The following is an 18,435-nucleotide window of genomic DNA, read 5'->3' as shown; positions in this document are numbered from 1 at the left end:
GGAAATAAACTTTGTTGCTTTTCAGTGAAATCTCTCGTGACAAGCACAAGAGTGATTTAAATATAATTTCACGGACTTTGATGTAATTATATCCATTTATCATAGTATTATAGTATTATTTAAACTCTCCACTGTGTCAACGCTGTTAGAACTATGTACCAAAAATTTATTTCTCTACTCTCGTAGATTTAATGTCTTGTCTACGATAATGACGCTCAGTTTCGAGCTTGTTTATTACACGTTAATAAATGACTTCGTATTCGCTTGAGAAAGCTTCATAAATTTCTCGGAAGTAAAATACTAAATTAAATTGCTTCGGGTCTGATTTCGCCGAAGAGCGTATATAGTGCGTTATACTTTCATGACGCGGAAGCCAGATAAGGGCTCAAAAGCTTAACGCTCAATTAGACTCTTCTGCGAGTACCTAGACTACCTAGCGCACTTCAGAAACATGTTAGCGAGGATTGCGAGAACCGCGCACGGTTCAGAGCTCTCTTTTATTGCTACACTTCGTTCTGGTAAGGCGCGGCTTCCATTCACATTGTATAGCGGAGTCTCTCCTCGCTTCGCCTCCGAGGCGATATTCTCCTAGAATTATATTCTCGTCGCCATTTCGGCGTGACGAAGGGTAGAGACTCGCTTTCGATATGCATAAAATTATTTTAACCGACGAGCGAGGCATGCCTTTCGCAAAGAAGCGGGAATGTTGTTACCATTGTCGCATCAAGAGTGTGTCAGACTGGATTACGGTGCTCGACGGTGTACTTTTCGAGCTGCACCTCCAAAAGATTTCGCGTCGCAATGCTCCAGTCGGAACGCTCGTGTAGAGAGGGCATTGTAAATGGAAATGAGCCAACTATAAGCGCATAACTCATTCCGTGGGTTAGAGGAAAAGGTAGGAATATGTCACATATCCGCGTTCTTGACTCTAACACGTTGAATTTTGCGGATAATGCTCACCCAAATTCATATATTTGTAAAGAAAAAAATTTTTATGCATAATCTCTTTGGCTTACACGAGAATAAATCCATAGAAATTACCTGCTGAATAAAAAGTATCTCATTCATTCTATCGTCGAATATACAGGGCGTTTTCAATTATGTGAGAAGTATTGCAGTGGATGGATTGGACACAAAAACAATAAAAAAAGTTTATATCAACACGTGCCCTACTTGACCTTGTTTACGAGTTACAGTCATGTTTGTAGTGTTCGTACTCCAGTAATGTGGAGCTGTTTAACGTTTTATAGCGTTTTTTACTGGCAGAGCCGGTGCGCACTCACACATTAAAGCCGTCGTACACAAACCAACGTAAAGTGTATGTGTAATATAATCGGGTTAAATCATGAAATCCTCAATATTCTTTATTGCACTATTTGGTAAAATATGTACTGAGTATTTTATCAGTCGAAATATTTGCATTTTACTTTAAATATTAGAGACTAAATCAGTGTACAACGGCTTTAATGTGCACTGAGTGCGCACCAGTTCTGCCAGTGAAAAATGCTATTAGATGCTTGCAGTGGCCGCATTCGGTTTGTATTTGTAAACAACATTCTATCGATTGAGTTTTACTCACTTCAGTTCGTTTTCTTAGAAGCACTTAATAACTCATCTTCTAATAAAGTTCCAGCATCTCCTAATAAAGATAAGCAGTAAATTACTGGAGCACCAGAAATGCATGGCCATAACTCAAAAACAAAGTCAAATGGGACATATGTTTATATGAAATTCCTTCATTGTTTTTGTGTCAGCTGAATCCACCACTTTCCAATATTTGGAAACACCGTGTACATTCCAAAAATTTCGACTGTAAATACTCCACCTGATTTACCAATATTCAAATGTCCAATGTACCCAATGAATCCAATTGCTCAGATCTTTTCAAGATATTGAGAGCACGCATTTATTTTTAACGTATTACCGCATACAAAACTTTTTTTTTTATTTCAATTTTATCACATATAAAATTTCAGTATTGTAGCACTGTAATGCGCAATTGATTTTATTTCTTCCGCAGTGATTAACTCAGATCTGATTTAATTGAATTCACAGATTCGGATTCTTCGGATATTAGATCCGGGATTATCCGGATATTCGGATTTATGTAATCGGATATTAAATCAACTAGATATTTACAATCGTAATACCCCATTCATAATATTTCTACTTTTTAACGGCAAATAGGGTTTCGGATATTATGACACGTTCTCTCGAAAATGAAAAGTCCTTATTTTGAAATAGGTAGGCATTAATGTATAGCTTGTTAGCAATGACGTACATACATAGACCAAGCATCCCATTCGCAGAATGAAACCGGGTGTTGGCAGTTTAAGACAGAGCGGGACAGTTGATTTGCCTCTAGTGCTTTCTAATGCTTCACTCTAGCTTAGAACGACTGTCAAGAGTCGCCACTAGAAAGTGAGAAAGCACTAGAAGGAAAATCAACTATCTCTGTTTTAAACCGCCAACTTTTGGCTCAGCTCCTCCATCGCAAAAGCACAGGAATGCTTGGTCTCTGTATATACGTCATCGCTTGTTAGTACTAAGGGCGCGTCCTGAGCGTTCCTTTAAGGAAGGACGAAGAACGAAGGCAGTCGCTCTTTGCAATGGTAATCTGTGCCACAATTTGCAATTACAAGCGGCGGGAACGCCAAAAATGTCAGCCGTTTCAATACAGCGCTCCTACATCACGTATCCCAGTCACATATCATACATATCGACGTTAATTGTCTCGACGTTGTTTACCGGTCTAGTTTCAAATAATTAAGAAGCACGAACTCGAGATGTGTATATGCATGTTACGTAAACATCAGGGTTGTTACTATCAGTCGACTGCTATTAGTGTAAAAAATTTTGAAAAAAATCTGCAAATCTTGTTTTATTTCACATTGAAAACGACACGATTGAGATTTTTATAAGTAAAATATTTTTAATAATAAGAGAAATATTTTTAGTTCTCATATACAATATCCAAATTCAAGTATTATTCAATAAAAATATTTTGAAAATCTGCAAATCTCGTTTTATTTCACATTGAAAACGATATGATTGAAATTGTTATGAATAAAATATTTTAAATTCGCATATATAAATATATAAATATCCAAATTCAAACATTATTCAATACTAATAGACGACAGTTAAGTAAATAAAGTATATTTTTCGCGATGATGTACAATGAGTGCAAAACATTTTCGATAACACAAGGGGGAAAATACCGCAGCTGCTCTTCGAGATATAATAAATTCAAATTTATTGCATATAGGCATGAACGAAGTTTATCCTTTTTTTTCCCTCTCAAAATTTGGTTTCTCGGAATTTAGCATTCGTATAGCCCGCAGGTAAAGCCCCCCCAGATCATTTGAAACGCACTCACTGACGACGGAGGGCGGCAATCCCGCGCCGCGACGAGGGGGTTGTAAGCCGAGGGGGATGGCGACGATCCGGCGTGAAAATAAAACGATACTCGTGACGCACGTAACGATCCGCGCACGTATCTGGGGATCTTGATGGATCTGACGCAGCTGATCGCGATAAAGCTAGCGCGAGCGCGAGGTGCGGACTCTCGAAACAGTCGTTGGCAAGAATAAACTTGAAAAAGCGCGAGCGCGCGCCCAAGCCCAATGCCAGAATGAAGCGCGCATTGGAACCGAGTCAGGAAGAGAGGTATGAAAAGGTCAGCCCTCTCTCGCGCCGCGTCTCTCGCCACGAGACACGTATATACCTTGCGCATCGTTCCAATTTGTATCGCATTTGCATGACGCTCCTCTCGCCGCGGTTGAATTACCAGCTATCCACCTAACTGTCCGGGCACGCAGAACGGAGAGATTACTTCTTCGTGCGCGGACGGCGAGAACACGAAACTCGCGCATAAATTGAACATATACATTATATTTTCCCGTGCGCGACCGTGCTTCTAACGTACTAACACAACGTATGCGCGACAAATCGCCTTTGCACATCAGTTACCGCGTCTTGCACAATACGCCACTCATGCGCTCTGACCTACATGATTAAGAGGACAGATATAATTTAACTTGTCAAATTGTTATCAGTTTGGTTACCGGCTGCATTTTGTGAATTTAGATGAAAGATTGAAATGCAGAAGTAATGTTCTACCGAATTTGGAACAAATAACAATTATATCCGTGCGTGAAAATGACATCTATACGTACTTTAAGAGCGAATAATTAAATTTTTATCGGTTTTCCGAAAGCTGTTGTATCGGTGAACACAATGCGTCGATAATTTTAATTAAAATTTTATGAAAACGTACAAGTTTTGCGCAGGCTGATTGAAAAATGCTCGGTTATTTAAATGGGACCTTTGGGACTATTCTAATTAAACATGTCGGTTGGTTGGTTATGAATAATTAGTCCGAGGATCCATTCCGAACTCTATTTGTGGCTCACTGCAAATTCAAGCGTGTTTGTTTTAGCCAAAGCTCTTCTCACACCTTTCTTGCCGTTTTAAGTCACGTCATTTAACGATTGAACAACTTATAATTTATACGATTAAACGTGTTAAACGTGATGTAATTTAACACGTGAAGAAACATGTAAAAAGAGCTTCAGTCAAATGTGTCATTTTTAGACGTTTATATATGCGCGTAAAAATAGCGCGCTTGGATTTGCAGTGCAGCGAGGAAGAAAACACAAGAACGTGGAAATTCTATTGATTTTCCCTTTATCTTCGATTTTCGATTGTGCTTGCCGATATACTTAAACCCACGCAATGAGATTTAATTGAAAGCAACTAAATATACTCAGACTGTGCTCCATTAGACGATATCCTCGGTGCACTTTCGCAATAAAATTCGGGAACATTGAAGAATAATGGCAAAATGGCTTCCACACATTTCGCATTCTCGCTTGCATTTTACTTCGGACAGAATTGCTACGAAGCCATTTGCAACCGAATATAATTTAATAAACGAGACAAAAAATGTACGTGCCATCCTCTCCACGATAGGCAGAATTCTTGATCGTGTTTCGAAATCATTTTCTTTGACAATTTCACCTCGAGTTGTTAATCCTCTTTTAATCCGTTCGCGAAATTACCTCTTAATGACGGAATGTCGAACGGCGACTTCAGCTCCACGCTGTTTATTTTTCTTTCTGGACTTCGTTATGTCGCTCTACATAAAAATTCGCGTTATGTAAAATACAGAGGGTGAGTCACTTAACTCGATCGCACTAAATTACTCGCAAACTATTTGTTTTGTGGAAAATTATTTTAAACAAAAGTTGCGTACTAGAGAGGGTACGTAATGTAGTAATATATTTTTTGCTATCTTGCATTTTTATCGAGATATGAAGATTACCGCCATTTTTTAAATGGAATTATACACCTATATGATTTTTTTTTACATAATATGATTCCTCTAGTCATTCCGTATATAAAAGTATTAATATTATAAAAAAATCAATAGTTTACGAGATATTTCATATACCTTATTCTGGCATATTTTGGCATAAAATATTCAGTATCTCGTCAAATATTTATTTTTTGATGACCATATTTTGAATATTTTCATGCATAGAATAATGAGATGAATCAATTCGTTAAAGAATATGCATAATTGCTTTTAAAAAATTATGTAATTGCACATTGCAAATTACATAATGTTCTTTAAAAACAAGATAGCAAAAAATAGATTATTATATTATATGTTCCTTTAATAGCATGCAATTTTTGTTAGAAATAATTTTTCATGAACGATTATCGATTTAAGTATGTAAATTTACTGTTCTAACAAACGAGCTGTGTTTTAAAACCGACAAAAAATCGGCGCGCAGCTTACTGATGTGAGTTTGGAAAGAGTAATACAAAATTTACACAATATTATTATTAGATTACCAAGTTTCAGCCTGAATCGTAATGGCCTTTTCTCTAATTGTGAACTATAACGATCCCATTTTACTTATTATCAATTTTTCATGAAGCAAACAGTTTATGAGTAATTTAGGGTCATTAAGTTAAGTGACTCACCCTGTACATGTAGATTAATATTCCCACGATAATCCATTTGAATTCGTTGCTTCACTCACGATCGTTTTTATCCACTATCGGATAGTTTCCATCAATTTTTATTAGATGAGAAACATAGAAATGTGTGTGTATGCCAGGATAAAAAATGTGGGAAACGTGATTTTCGGAAAAACACAATAACTTAAAATCTTATGCATATATAATTCGTATCTATACTAGTGGAACGTATACATAAGGTTTGATGCGATAATCGTGGTATATCGCGGTTTTTACCGGCGACAAACGATATAAGGAAGCACTTTCGTAAGCATAGTGTGCCTGAATGAACTTGCGGAAATGATGATGGTGACGCTACACTTCGCCTATAAAATTACGCGTCCCGCGAAGATTTACGGGCGATAACGGGCGAGAATCTTGGTCGGTTACGCCCAAAAATCGAGGAAAACACATTCCCGCGGCGCATGGCACGAAACACAAGAAGGCTATTTCAACGGGGTATAATGTCCGACGTTGGCCCTCGAGAGGGGTTCGGGAAATGGAACGACATCCGATAGCGGGCCGTCGGCCATGAGAACCACTTTACCGTCGCGCTGCTCATTGAGGGTGCAGGATAGGCAGCCCCAGACTTTCACCTTTCACACATCTTCGGGTTAAGGAAAGGCGAGAGCTCTTATAAAGAAGAACGGAATTGCTTTCTTGAGAAACATGCCCCGGCTTCCGAGAGGCAAAAGAACGTACGAGTGGAGCTTGAATTACTTTTAGCTGCAGATACATTCCTTGGAGGGATGATTTCTCCCGTGAGATATTCGTCCCCGTCTCTAAATTCATGATTCTGAATGGGATGTGCCCCACGCAGGGCACATTCTTTTCTTCTCTTAAGGGATAAAGTGATAAAGGGATGAAGTGATTTATTTAACGTAAAATACAGCTTTTACCGCGTATTTATTTTCCTTTCGGTTTTATTGGATCTCTGTAATGAGAAAAATATAACTTCCTGCCTCGTGGCGAAATAATTACACGCGAAGATTGACAAAATATACGTTTCTGTTTTATTTTGATTTTATTCTTCGCTATTTTATCAAATAGTTCGCTCTTCGCGTAATAATAATATAGAATTTTTCAAGTATAACAGGTTTTCGCGATAAATCTAAAATGCTCCATTAAAATTATGTCCGTCACGGGGAAGGGATATTACGCTTTGATCCATATTCCTTGCACCGGAGAGATAATTTCTTGCAACTTGATATTCCACTTCGGATTTTATCTAGACAGGTTGATGAATTATTGAATTGTGGGTATAACGGTAGGCGCCACTTATGAGATCTGACTCGTCAATGATGTACACTCGGCACTCGACGGGCATAAAAATGTTCGGACACGTGGCGCGAATCGTCGAGTGTAAGTGCATCGCGCATCAGGGGAAGATGAAGCGATAGTCCGCGTCGCGGTCGTGAGCAAGAATAGCCTATATATACAGTCGGTGTTATAACCGAGAAACAGGGTGATGCTATGTGCAGAGAAGTAAATCGATGTTTTCGGTTTACGAACACGATGTATTCGGTAACAAATTTTATACATATACTTATATATTTTCTCTCGTATCCTATATTTTTAATTTACTTTTTTATTTGGGATTATTAGCTTTTCTATTCCTTATAATGTTCAACAACTTTCCTTTCTATATGGAAGAAAGAAAAATGAGAAAATCGATGGTTTTTCTTATAAACCTTCGTTTTCGCGAAAATTGGATCGAAATATAGTATATATATACGTATGAAGTTCCCTCTGAAACTTTGTATATAACTTTCGATGATACTGTGCTATTAGTGGATTCGATTCAACATTGTCTTTTTTCTTCGTCTTTTCGTCTCCAGCAGATGGATAAAAATAATATTCCATTTAAAGAAATAAGTACGATATGGATATTTCACTAAAATATAATCAATCTTTTATTCTATTTTCAATTATTGTGTAAAACACAGAACGTTAAATTTTTTTAGCTGTATTTTTATTACCACTATTAGTAGACTTTGAACGATTTGCATTGCAATATGATCAAGAATTGTTAAAGTACAAAGATGATAAAAAAATATCAATTTTTTGATTTTCAAAATCAATCTTTAAAAAAATAGGATTTTACATGAACGAATTTTATATTCTTACATTTTCTCGTATTTTATATTCTTAAGTTATTTGTTTTATATATGAGATTTTGTTAGCTTTCCTATTCCTTCAATAACGTTCAATAACTTTCCTTTCTATATGGAGGAAAGAAGAATGAGAAAAGTTTTGTGTAAGATGTAACGTATAGGTATAAGCTGGGGGACTTATTTTGTTGTCCGGCGAGAATTCATCCAATGAATTCATAATCTCCCATAGGATTTATTCATGACACGCGTGCTATGATATGAAAAAGGTGAAGGAATTAATAAATCAATGCCACTGCAGAGATATTTTTCGCGCAAATATTATGCCAGCCAATTTTTTTTCGGGTTTTGAAATTCGACTTGTTTGATTTTTTAATGAAAAATGTACTTCATCGAAATGAGGAAAATTTCAACGTTTTCCATTGTTACGTCGGGATACAATAGCATCTCGACAGAAGCGCGTAGTTTGATATTTGTTACGTCGTGTAACGTGGCGTACGTTATACTCGGTACGTTTGCTTCAGATGAGCTTTATTCTATTCATTTTGATAATTCGCCAGGGGATATTTTAATACATAAACTGTGAGCGTCATTCGCGCGTCGCCCACCGAATTTGTGTTCAACCATAATCATAGTTCCTTCCATAGTTACATAAAAGTGAATAAACCGTAGAAACTAATTAACACATGTTTCATAATTAAAGACTACATGAGTGTCGAACTATATGAATGTCGCGCTCAAGGGAAAGAAATTACCTTTGCCTTATATAGAAGTTTTTCCTAAAAATAATAATTTATGTACATTTCTAAGATCTGAGTTCAAATGTCATATATATTTAATTGGATAATTAATTTATCTTAATAACTGATCTCTTGATTTGAACGCCAATATATGTTAGAGTGCATTAAATATACCTATAATCACACATAATTACTTGAAAGCTACGTCGAGAATGATTCAAAGCGGGACCGTTTGCTCAACAGTTTGCCCTCGCGCTTTGGCGAGAGTTAATAAAAATTTGTGATATTTACTCCCGTGATTCTTTCTTTTGCACTTTATTTATCTGTGTCTGAAGGCGATGAGAACACACCACAATGTGCCGCGCTGTGCATTCTTGTGTTACGTGCACGGCATCGATAAGTCTTCCTTCTCGTTCCACTTTGAAATATTAATTTATGTGATATCCGTTGCGCGAACAAAGTCTGAAGTTGAACGTCATGATTCACGACGTCGGTATCAACAATATCGAGAATTTCTGCTTTGATATACTTGGGTTTCCTTGGAGACCGTATATGAAACCACCGCAAGAAAATAAAGTAGCTGGAGAAACATCATTACACACTTTCCTAACATTGCAGTACTCCGCTTCTCAAACCTTTGATTTAGTAAATAGGTACTTAACTAAAGAGAGACTTCCGAAAATAAAATTAAACAAGTAACAAACCAAAAAGCGAGCAGGCAACGCGGTTATCGGTGCAAAGATATAAAAGCAGTGTATTTGGCTAATGAGCATAGCTCAAAGAGAGTCTAAAAAACGTGAGAGTAAAAAAATGAAGCTTTGGTAAAACATCGAATGGTAAGTCATATCTTAAGAGGAGGTAATTGATACAATTGAGTTAATGATAAAGTCAAAAGTCATGATGTAAAATAAAAACCAAATCTTCTATCAAATGACAACTGAGGTGAACCTGACCTCCAGTTACTGTTACATTTAATCTGTAGCTCGTCAGAGAACGTGAGCTTACTTTATCTTACTTGCTACCGCATCGTTGAAGATGATTTAAAGTAGAGCGAAATGTATGATATATAATTATGTGTCTTATTTACTAATTAATAAACGCTACACGGATAACTTACGTACCGTGTTGCATTCTCAATGCCCCCTTTTTTGTTTTTTACTACTTTGATTTTCTATAACTTGCGCTCTACCTCGCTTTTCGTACTATCCCTTTAGTTCCTTTTAATCGCAAGTATATATATATTTTTCCAGTAACTACTTATAGGAACAGCTTTACGGGCCTTAAATAAAAGATCGAATTGTATCTCTGTTTTCTTTTATATTTATAGTAAATCGAAAAACCTGAGATATTTTTAGAAAAGCTAATTACGAAAGAAATACCTAGAATTTTATTTTATCGTTATAAGAAAAATACCCGCGCGCGTATATTTCCTGTAACGATGAAGTAAACTTACACATATGTAATGTTGCCTTTGAAAGGGATAAAAAATGTGTGCTAAGAGATTTCTATATATTTCTATATATATTTTACTAATAATCTCTCCTTTATGTATTTACAACTTACCCGATGCATAATCGCGGTCCGCATTATTATCCGGCCGATTATCTGCCCAGCGCGTTCAGAATCGGCGGGAAGGAAAGTATACAAACGGAACGGATTAAATACACGCGGGGGAGAGTTTCGCACGGGGGAGGTTCGACGCGGAAGAGAAAGGGTACGCGAGAGAATGCGAAAGTTTCCAAAGAGTTTTCCGCGAAGCGGTTTACAGCGGGGCACGCATTGCACTCGAAAAGAGCGGAGTGAACGCGAAAAGAAAGTGTGCGAGAAAAGGGAAATAAAAGTGGAAGGCCGGACGCACGAGAGGCACGCACGCACGCACGCACGCACTAATGTTCGCCACGCCGGCGCACGCAACAACCGGGGGGCACGTCCTCGCGCCACGATGGCCCGCGCAGCACTGACTCTTTCTACTGGGCGCTGCGCTGTGGCCCGCGACTCGATATACGCGAGGGATCGGGGCGAGAGAAGACGGGCGCGCACGGCACGGCGAAGCGAAACTGATAAAGCTCCGGACACACGAATCGACGGAAGACGTAAGACGTAAATCGTAAGGAAATCCACTAATCAGAGTCGACTATTCCCCTCTTCTTCCCTCTTAGAGAGGGGAATTAGTCGACTCTGATTGGTGGATTTCCTTACGATTTACGTTTTACGTCTTCCGTCGATTCGTGTGTGAAGGCCTTACCAGGCTTGCTGTGGTGGATAAAGCAGCTAATGAACCGGAAAATCGGAATAATATATGGATGATACGTGTTATCGTTTGCAGCAAGAAATAATGCAGTTCGCTATATATAACTATATATACACATATACATATATCTTTTTTGAGAAGATAGAGCTTGCGAAAAGACCTATTTATCGCGAAGATCTTGATCATGTACAGATTGCACGTACAGTTGAACGTACGGCGGGGGGGAGGGGAGAGGAAAGAGGCGTGAGAGGTGTGAAATCTATATCTCGATATGCAATATACACGAAATTATACGCGAAATTATAAATTCGGCGTTTGAGAATTGGCGGTAATGAAGTGTAATTGCGTTTACGGTTCATTTGACTAAGTCGATTTTCATTTATGTCATTTTACAAATTTGCAGATTAAATTATCCAACGGTACTCATACATTTCGTATAATGTGATATTAAATTATTAACGCTTACTTTGTCGTTTCTCTCAAAAGCGTAACGCTTCAAACGCAGCGCAGTGTACATACATATACGGCGAATCAATATACCGTCGATCTGAGGCACGGTTGATTTTACAAACGTCGCGAAATCGCTGAGGGAGTTTCGCGTCGGATCAAACGTACCTCAAACAATCGGCCGCAATCAAAAAGTGGCAGCTCTGATTGACGGGGCGGCTGTGCCTGTCTCATCGTATATATTAGTTACTAATCGCCTTCATTGGCAGCTCAACGTTTCGAGGACAACGCGCCGAGATCAATCGATCGATTATCCGTAATCAGATAAGTTACACTCGAGCAGAATTTCGAAAGGTCAGATGAGCTGCTCGCTTTCATACGGCCACCCTCGTACACCCGACATACGCGCGACACGCAGGAACACTTTACTCGCTCACTCGCTCGCCAAAGCGGAAGCGGATCAGGCTTCGGATCTCGAGCTAAAGGAGCTATCGATCGATTTGCGCGACGGAATTATAACGGATAGGTAAACTCATCGCTACAATCATTATTACTTATGATCCCAATCATCATCGTGATTAATTTTATGCAATGTATGCAGATGACCAGTTCTAATTGCTATTTAACGAGATGCCTAAGAGATTAGCAAAGCGCATTTATGAACGTACAAGCTGGCACAGCTATAATTCGTCGTCATAATATTACGACACGTTATATAATTATGCACGTTGCACATTACATTATAAGTAATAATGACGAAAAACATGACGTAATTATTGCATTTAAAACGCCTAAAAGATTAACAAAATACATTTATGAACGTATACAGTGATATAATGTATTGTATAAATAATATTACGATGCAATACCTAATTAATTATGCGTTACGGTAATTATAATTATGAGAAATACAGCGTAGCGTAATCATCATATTATAGTGAACCGTATCAAGCTCAGGTACTCGATTTGCTATTTCGCAAAATTATAAATTAACAGGTGACAATAATTTAACAATCTTTTATTAGCCTGCGGCTCGTGCGTGGTTCGCTACATTTTACTTCTCAATTTATATCGGCACTCGTGACTCCGAATATACTTCTCTTTAGCGCGGACATATACGTCAAACACGTGTTGCTACGCAATTCGTTACGTTTGCGCGCGCGTCTGCTCGTCGCTCTAGACGGTTCGCCGAGTGCCAAGGGCTTAATTTGTGCGCGGAACGGGAGATTACTCTAGCTTTAAAGCGATTTTGATACGCGCGACCGTTCCCGTCTGTCCCGCTGGGACAGCTATAGATCGTCGAGCACGGCATTCCGCAACGACGTGCGCGATTCGAGCGTGCTCGTATTAAGGACGAGTCGTCGCGTGCACGCATGATGAAAAAAAAAAAAATAAAATAAAATAAATCTCGCCGCTTTGACATCTGACGATGAAATAGTAGCCCCGAGATGCACTCGACACACGCATTGCAACGCGGCGCGTGTAATAACACCGCACTTTGCATCTGTGGAAATATCTGTGGGGAAAAAATATACAGGGGCACTTGAAATTACTGTGTGTCTCGATTTACTTCGAAATTACTGTCTGCGGAAAAGAGATGCGCCGAACAACAGTGGAGCGAGGAGAGAAAATCAGTAATTTATAAAATGAGAGCAACAGAGCGAGTTTACGTTATACCTGTTCGCATCTTTCGATACTTAATCCGCGAATTAATTAATAATTAGTGACGTTTCAATATTCCTCTTTTTCTCTCTTAAATATAGAATTTCCCTTTGACGCCGTACATGTGCAAATTGTCCTGGAAAGAAAAGATGCGGTTCGCACAGCTTATTCTCGCGAGCGTTGCAATAACCGTGATTCGCGCGTTGTTTGTTTTAATCAAAATAAAATGCAGAAACTCGCGGCTATGGCGTGACGAAAATGAAGAGTTGCGATAGCGAATATCGATCCCACGTGTGTGCGGGTCGTTTTGCGAAATTTATACACTCGGCAATATACTAAGGTTTTATACATGATATGAGGTTTGCTGGTCACGAAGGACGTATCGCGTTCAGGACAAGAGAACAAATTTTGTCAAGGTTGCAATCCCGGTGGGATTAATGGATTAGGTCGACGAATCGGGAAACGCACCTTCTCGTGCAATATCGCGTCGTTTGTGATATTAAACCATTATTGCGATAATTGAGGCGCGACTGCAGTCGGGCTGATTTTCATTTTTGAACGCTCAGGTTCCCTCCGCGATATAAACGCGCGCAATTAAATTCGGGAATATTTCTTTTTTTCCTCTTATTTTTTTCATCAGTTCATCTCGACGCTCCAAAATAATTTATTTGCCAAACGTACACGTATAATGTAGCGAGCGTTCATTTGTGAATACTCAAAAAAAAGAGAATAATATTTAATTATTAAAAACGCAACCCAGTGATATTTTGCACGTTAAATAATTCATTCTGACATAAAATAATATTCATTCTAGGTAGCGAAAGATACTCGATATGCATACAGGTTTGATTATATAGTTTATGCATATATTATTTTCTTCGTTAAAAAACGTTCGCGAATTAGCGGCCGCAATATTTTACGAGAGTTCTCGTCGCTTATTGCCCTGTGTGCCCCGTGTTCTGTCGCGTCGTGTTCCTTGCATGTGTAACATTCATTAACTGTCCCGCGTTCATTTGGGAATAAAAAGATCATCGTGACACAGCTGGAGTCGAACGCCGAATCCCCGGCGGGATCTGGAAAACTAGCGCTCTCTTTCCGCACGAGATATCGCGAGTTACAGAACACGCGAGTGTTCTATTTTCGAATCTATTTCACGTCCACGGAGACCAGGCGCATCCGAATGGACGAAAACCGTCCGTCACTTCGGCAATCTAATAAATATCGACGTGTACACCGCACGCGCGGTGTTCCTCCATCTCCTGCGAGAATTCTCGAACCTCTTCACCTCTACCACTCCCCACCTCCCCCCCCCCCTCTCTCTCTCTCTCTCTCTCTCTCTCTCTCTCTCACCGTTTCCTTCGAGTCTCTCCTATAACTCGATAGATATATATGGCCGCGACGCCGAAGCGTTACAGAGACCGACCCAATTTTCCTCAAATCCAGTATAACGACTTCGCTTTTGACCGGCTCTTCGTGCGCTGCACTGCTGCACTCCGCCGCGCGGAGACAATCTGGTTAGTCGCCGTCGTCGACTACGATGGCAATGAAAAACTAATCATCTGCTACAAAGCCTTGGGGGTTTGGTGTGCCCAAGCGACAACTCGTGTCCCTTGTTTTTTTTTAATTCATGACACGTCTTAGAGCATGTGACGGTCGTATAACGAGATTACCGGCGCGCGGCGCTACCTCTATAGCGTGACCTCTATCGCGTCGTCTTTCACCTATGGATTCTTTGACTAATTTGGTATCGATTTTTCATTAACGGTAATGTCAAAGAGAGAGAGAGAGAGAGAGAGTAAATAGTTTCTGATCTGAAGGAGCTACTAAGGAAAGTGGAGCACCGTTGAATTGATCGTAAAGAAAAGAAACAGTTGGAAAAAAATTAGCCGATTATATCGAGAAACGTTTACGAAAGTAAAAGTTTTAATTTGCTCATTAAATAATATTGTACTGATTTCGACATTTTATGGCAGCTCGAAAATTTTAAATTTAATGAATCTATCATGTGATATTCATTAGAATTAAGAACAAGTTTTTAACTGTCTCTCTCTCTCTCTCTCTCAGACTCTGAATAACGTTTTATTTAAAAAGATAGGCGCTTTAAATGTTTGTTTAGATGTTTATAAAGTGGAAAATTGGGTAGTATTTTTTTAAATATATTTTCTCGCTAATAAATTTATGCGAAAAAGGGGAAGAGAGTGAAAAAACGCGATCCATAGTTCCGACGCTTCACATCGTGCCAGGTAGACATCGACGGCTCTCTTCTCTGTGGGTCAATGCCTATCGACTATTTTTACCTTATTGGAAGACGACAGGGTCTCTCTCTTCTCTCAAAGAGAGATATTCATATACAATCCCCTTTAAATATTCAAAGAAAGGTGCAAAAGTTGCCTACCGTCCCATTCCATACGTTCCATGTATCTTCAATCATGTAACTTTTATCGAGAAAAGTTGTCACTTGTTTCATAAAATATCTAAAATTCTGTAATATACATACATCTGAAAACGCGTAACGATTGTGAGAATAAATCTGATAACTTTTTCAAAGATTTAAATATGCCATAATGATAAATTTTGTATGATCATGGCAAAAGCCGTTTATAAGAACAAGTATTAATTGGTTCAGAAGTTTAGATTCATATTGCATGAATTTTATATGTAATGTTAATGTTGTGTAAAATATTTCTTTAAACAATGTAATATTTTTCAATATTCTTAAACAAAGTAATTTTAACAAGAATAGTACATTTCACATATTTTGTTTATCACTCCATCATATATCTCTTTTAAATTATTCTAAAATGTCAAAAGCCGCTACACAATGCGATTCGAAGGAGCTATACCTGGATGTCTTTCATGATCGCGTAATGATTTATCGCGTAAGTAACTGTTTATCTCGACTTTCAATCGTCGGCGAAACAACTACAATGCTAGAGTTTGTTTCTGGGCGGGACGGAGTCGGGTTGCAGCGAGTTGCCAAGGAACTCCCAAAGTTACATCGCGTCGCGATACCGCGATGAGAATTCGTCGTCGAGTATACCTCTGCAAAAGAGGGAGAAAGAGAGAGAGAAAGAGAGAGATGCGGTAGGGTGAGGTCCATAGTCGAGCGTTTTCCTTACGCGGCGATCGAGTATGTAACGAGGATGCGACCGACGGGGATGCCTCGCAGGGCCAACAACGCGAGTGCATGTCGTCTGGCTGCGGGCGCCAGATTTTTCCTGGATCCGCGAGCGGGGATCAAGCTTTCTGCATCGTCAGTCTGATGCCAAGAATCTATTTTCGGCGACGTCACCACGTTTTTGGATGTCCAAGGCCAGCGGCTAACAACTCTCTTATTTACTTTTTATTCACCCTTAAAGCTCGATTTACTTCGTCGGTGCGCTTTATTTAATTCGTACATACGATATATAATGAGCCATTATTCTGCGAATATTTACGAGGGATTATACATGCAACATTTAAATGTTAACCAATTCGATCAAACACTTATATTATGTATATAAATTGATACAGATAAATGTTATACGTAAGATATATAATATTCATAAATATATCTATATTTATTTTAGATAGAAAAATAACTTGATAGGTAAAGAACTTTCTATTGGGAAACTTTTGTTAATTTTTAAATAATTTCTGTTCTCACAAATTAATCTTTGTTATATACGTATGTACATTCGCTGTATTTATCATTATAACGTGATGAATATTTTGATGATCTATGATGGCAATCGTTAAAAATGTCGAAATTTTATTTAAGTGGAAGATTGCCAACTTCCAGGACATCTTTCTTTCTGTCGAATTTACTTACAACGACATTTGCATCGCTCAAAAATTTATTTGAATGTGTTTCCATGATTAATTTGGTATATAAATTTTAGAGTCCCTTGATTTATCGATTTTATGACGTTTATTACAAAACAGCAATCACGGAAAAAATTATTCTATATACGAAAAAAGAATAGGATTAGTTTTGCCAGATAATTTTCAATGGATGGATCTGTAGAAGAGTATTTTGCATTTTGTTAACGGCAACAATCGACGTTTCAATTATTTGGAAATTTTACTTGGGATAACAGTAATAGCAAATTGATGTAAAATTAGATATTTGACACGCGTAGGACTATACCTAAAATTGTACCTGATATTTGCCGTATGTAACGCTCAAATGACAGTAATTTATCGAATTATTATTCATCTTTTTGAGTAATTAAAGATTATTCACAAATAAACGTTAACGAATTAGAAAACAGTGCGCAGTTGGGCGAATGACGAACTTCTCTTCCGTCCGATGTGATTACCTCTTCATTACTTGCTGATCTTGCAAGAGGCGTTCTTTCAGCACCGGGATATATAGCGTCATGAGATTGGATGCAATTACCACGGACTGCCGGATTCCGAGCGCTAATTTTATATTCGCACGTAATTTTAGAGGGTAATACGCGCATATTCAATGACGCACTTCTATCTATTTCCACGCTGAACATAGAAAGAAGCGGCTTACCTAAAATTCCCTCAGTTTTCCATTAAATGACTCCTTCAATAACTTATACTTGATTCCATTAAATAACTACTCAAATTATACTTACAATTAGCGATTGAATTCGTTGAGATAAGCGAAATAGCAGTCGTGGAAATCTTCTAATGAAAGCAAATATTCTAAATGTATTCATATTGATATTTTATATAATTTTTTACTTAAATACTTGCAGTTTCTATCTTCTTCGCGTTATTCTTACCTTCCATCTATCGAAGGACGCTCGATCGAGCAGATTCATTGGAGAAAGAAACGCAAGAAGCGTGTACAACGTTATTCCTGTGGAGAAAATCGATCGCTGACTGCGTTTCTATATACGATCGATGCTCGATACACTGACGTGGATGACGTGGATACAATGAAGTTTCGTCGATATCGCGCTAATTTGAGGGAAAGTCATTCTTTAACATGATAAATCTCAATTCGATTGACGCGACGGCGACCGAAAACTTTTCACGATATGTACTAGCAAGGCAGAAATGTAGTCGTAAGTAAGTGGATTAGTTAACACATCAACACGTGGACACTTCCTCTTCCTCTCTTTCTTTCTCTTTCTTTTTTTCTCGCTTTATCTGACACACGTATATGGGCCAAAAGCGCACAAAATACGATCTTTCATTTTCTCCCCTTTTTTGTGCGTGTCGTCACACTTTTTTT

The 18,435-nt window shown here is 38.4% G+C and overlaps 1 protein-coding gene across 3 annotated transcripts in view; it reads right to left on the bottom strand.

Moving 5' to 3' along the window:
• Positions 1 to 10,863, bottom strand: part of Stacl (SH3 and cysteine-rich domain-containing protein) — a 63,422-nt gene extending 52,559 nt beyond the window's left edge. For 2 of the 3 annotated variants that reach the window (XM_077423607.1, XM_077423601.1), the window contains exon 1: positions 10,445 to 10,863. The gene's annotated coding sequence lies outside the window, so the exon portion shown is untranslated. The remainder of the gene's footprint in view (positions 1 to 10,444) is intronic. The other variant, XM_077423593.1, reaches the window with a different exon arrangement.
• Positions 10,864 to 18,435: the final 7,572 nt, after the last annotated feature.

Source organism: Temnothorax americanus, unplaced genomic scaffold (assembly GCF_048541705.1).
Source record: "Temnothorax americanus isolate GAGA-0224 unplaced genomic scaffold, ASM4854170v1 Scaffold11, whole genome shotgun sequence".
Taxonomy (NCBI): Eukaryota; Metazoa; Arthropoda; class Insecta; order Hymenoptera; family Formicidae; genus Temnothorax; species Temnothorax americanus.
This window is presented reverse-complemented; position numbering and strand designations above follow the sequence as displayed.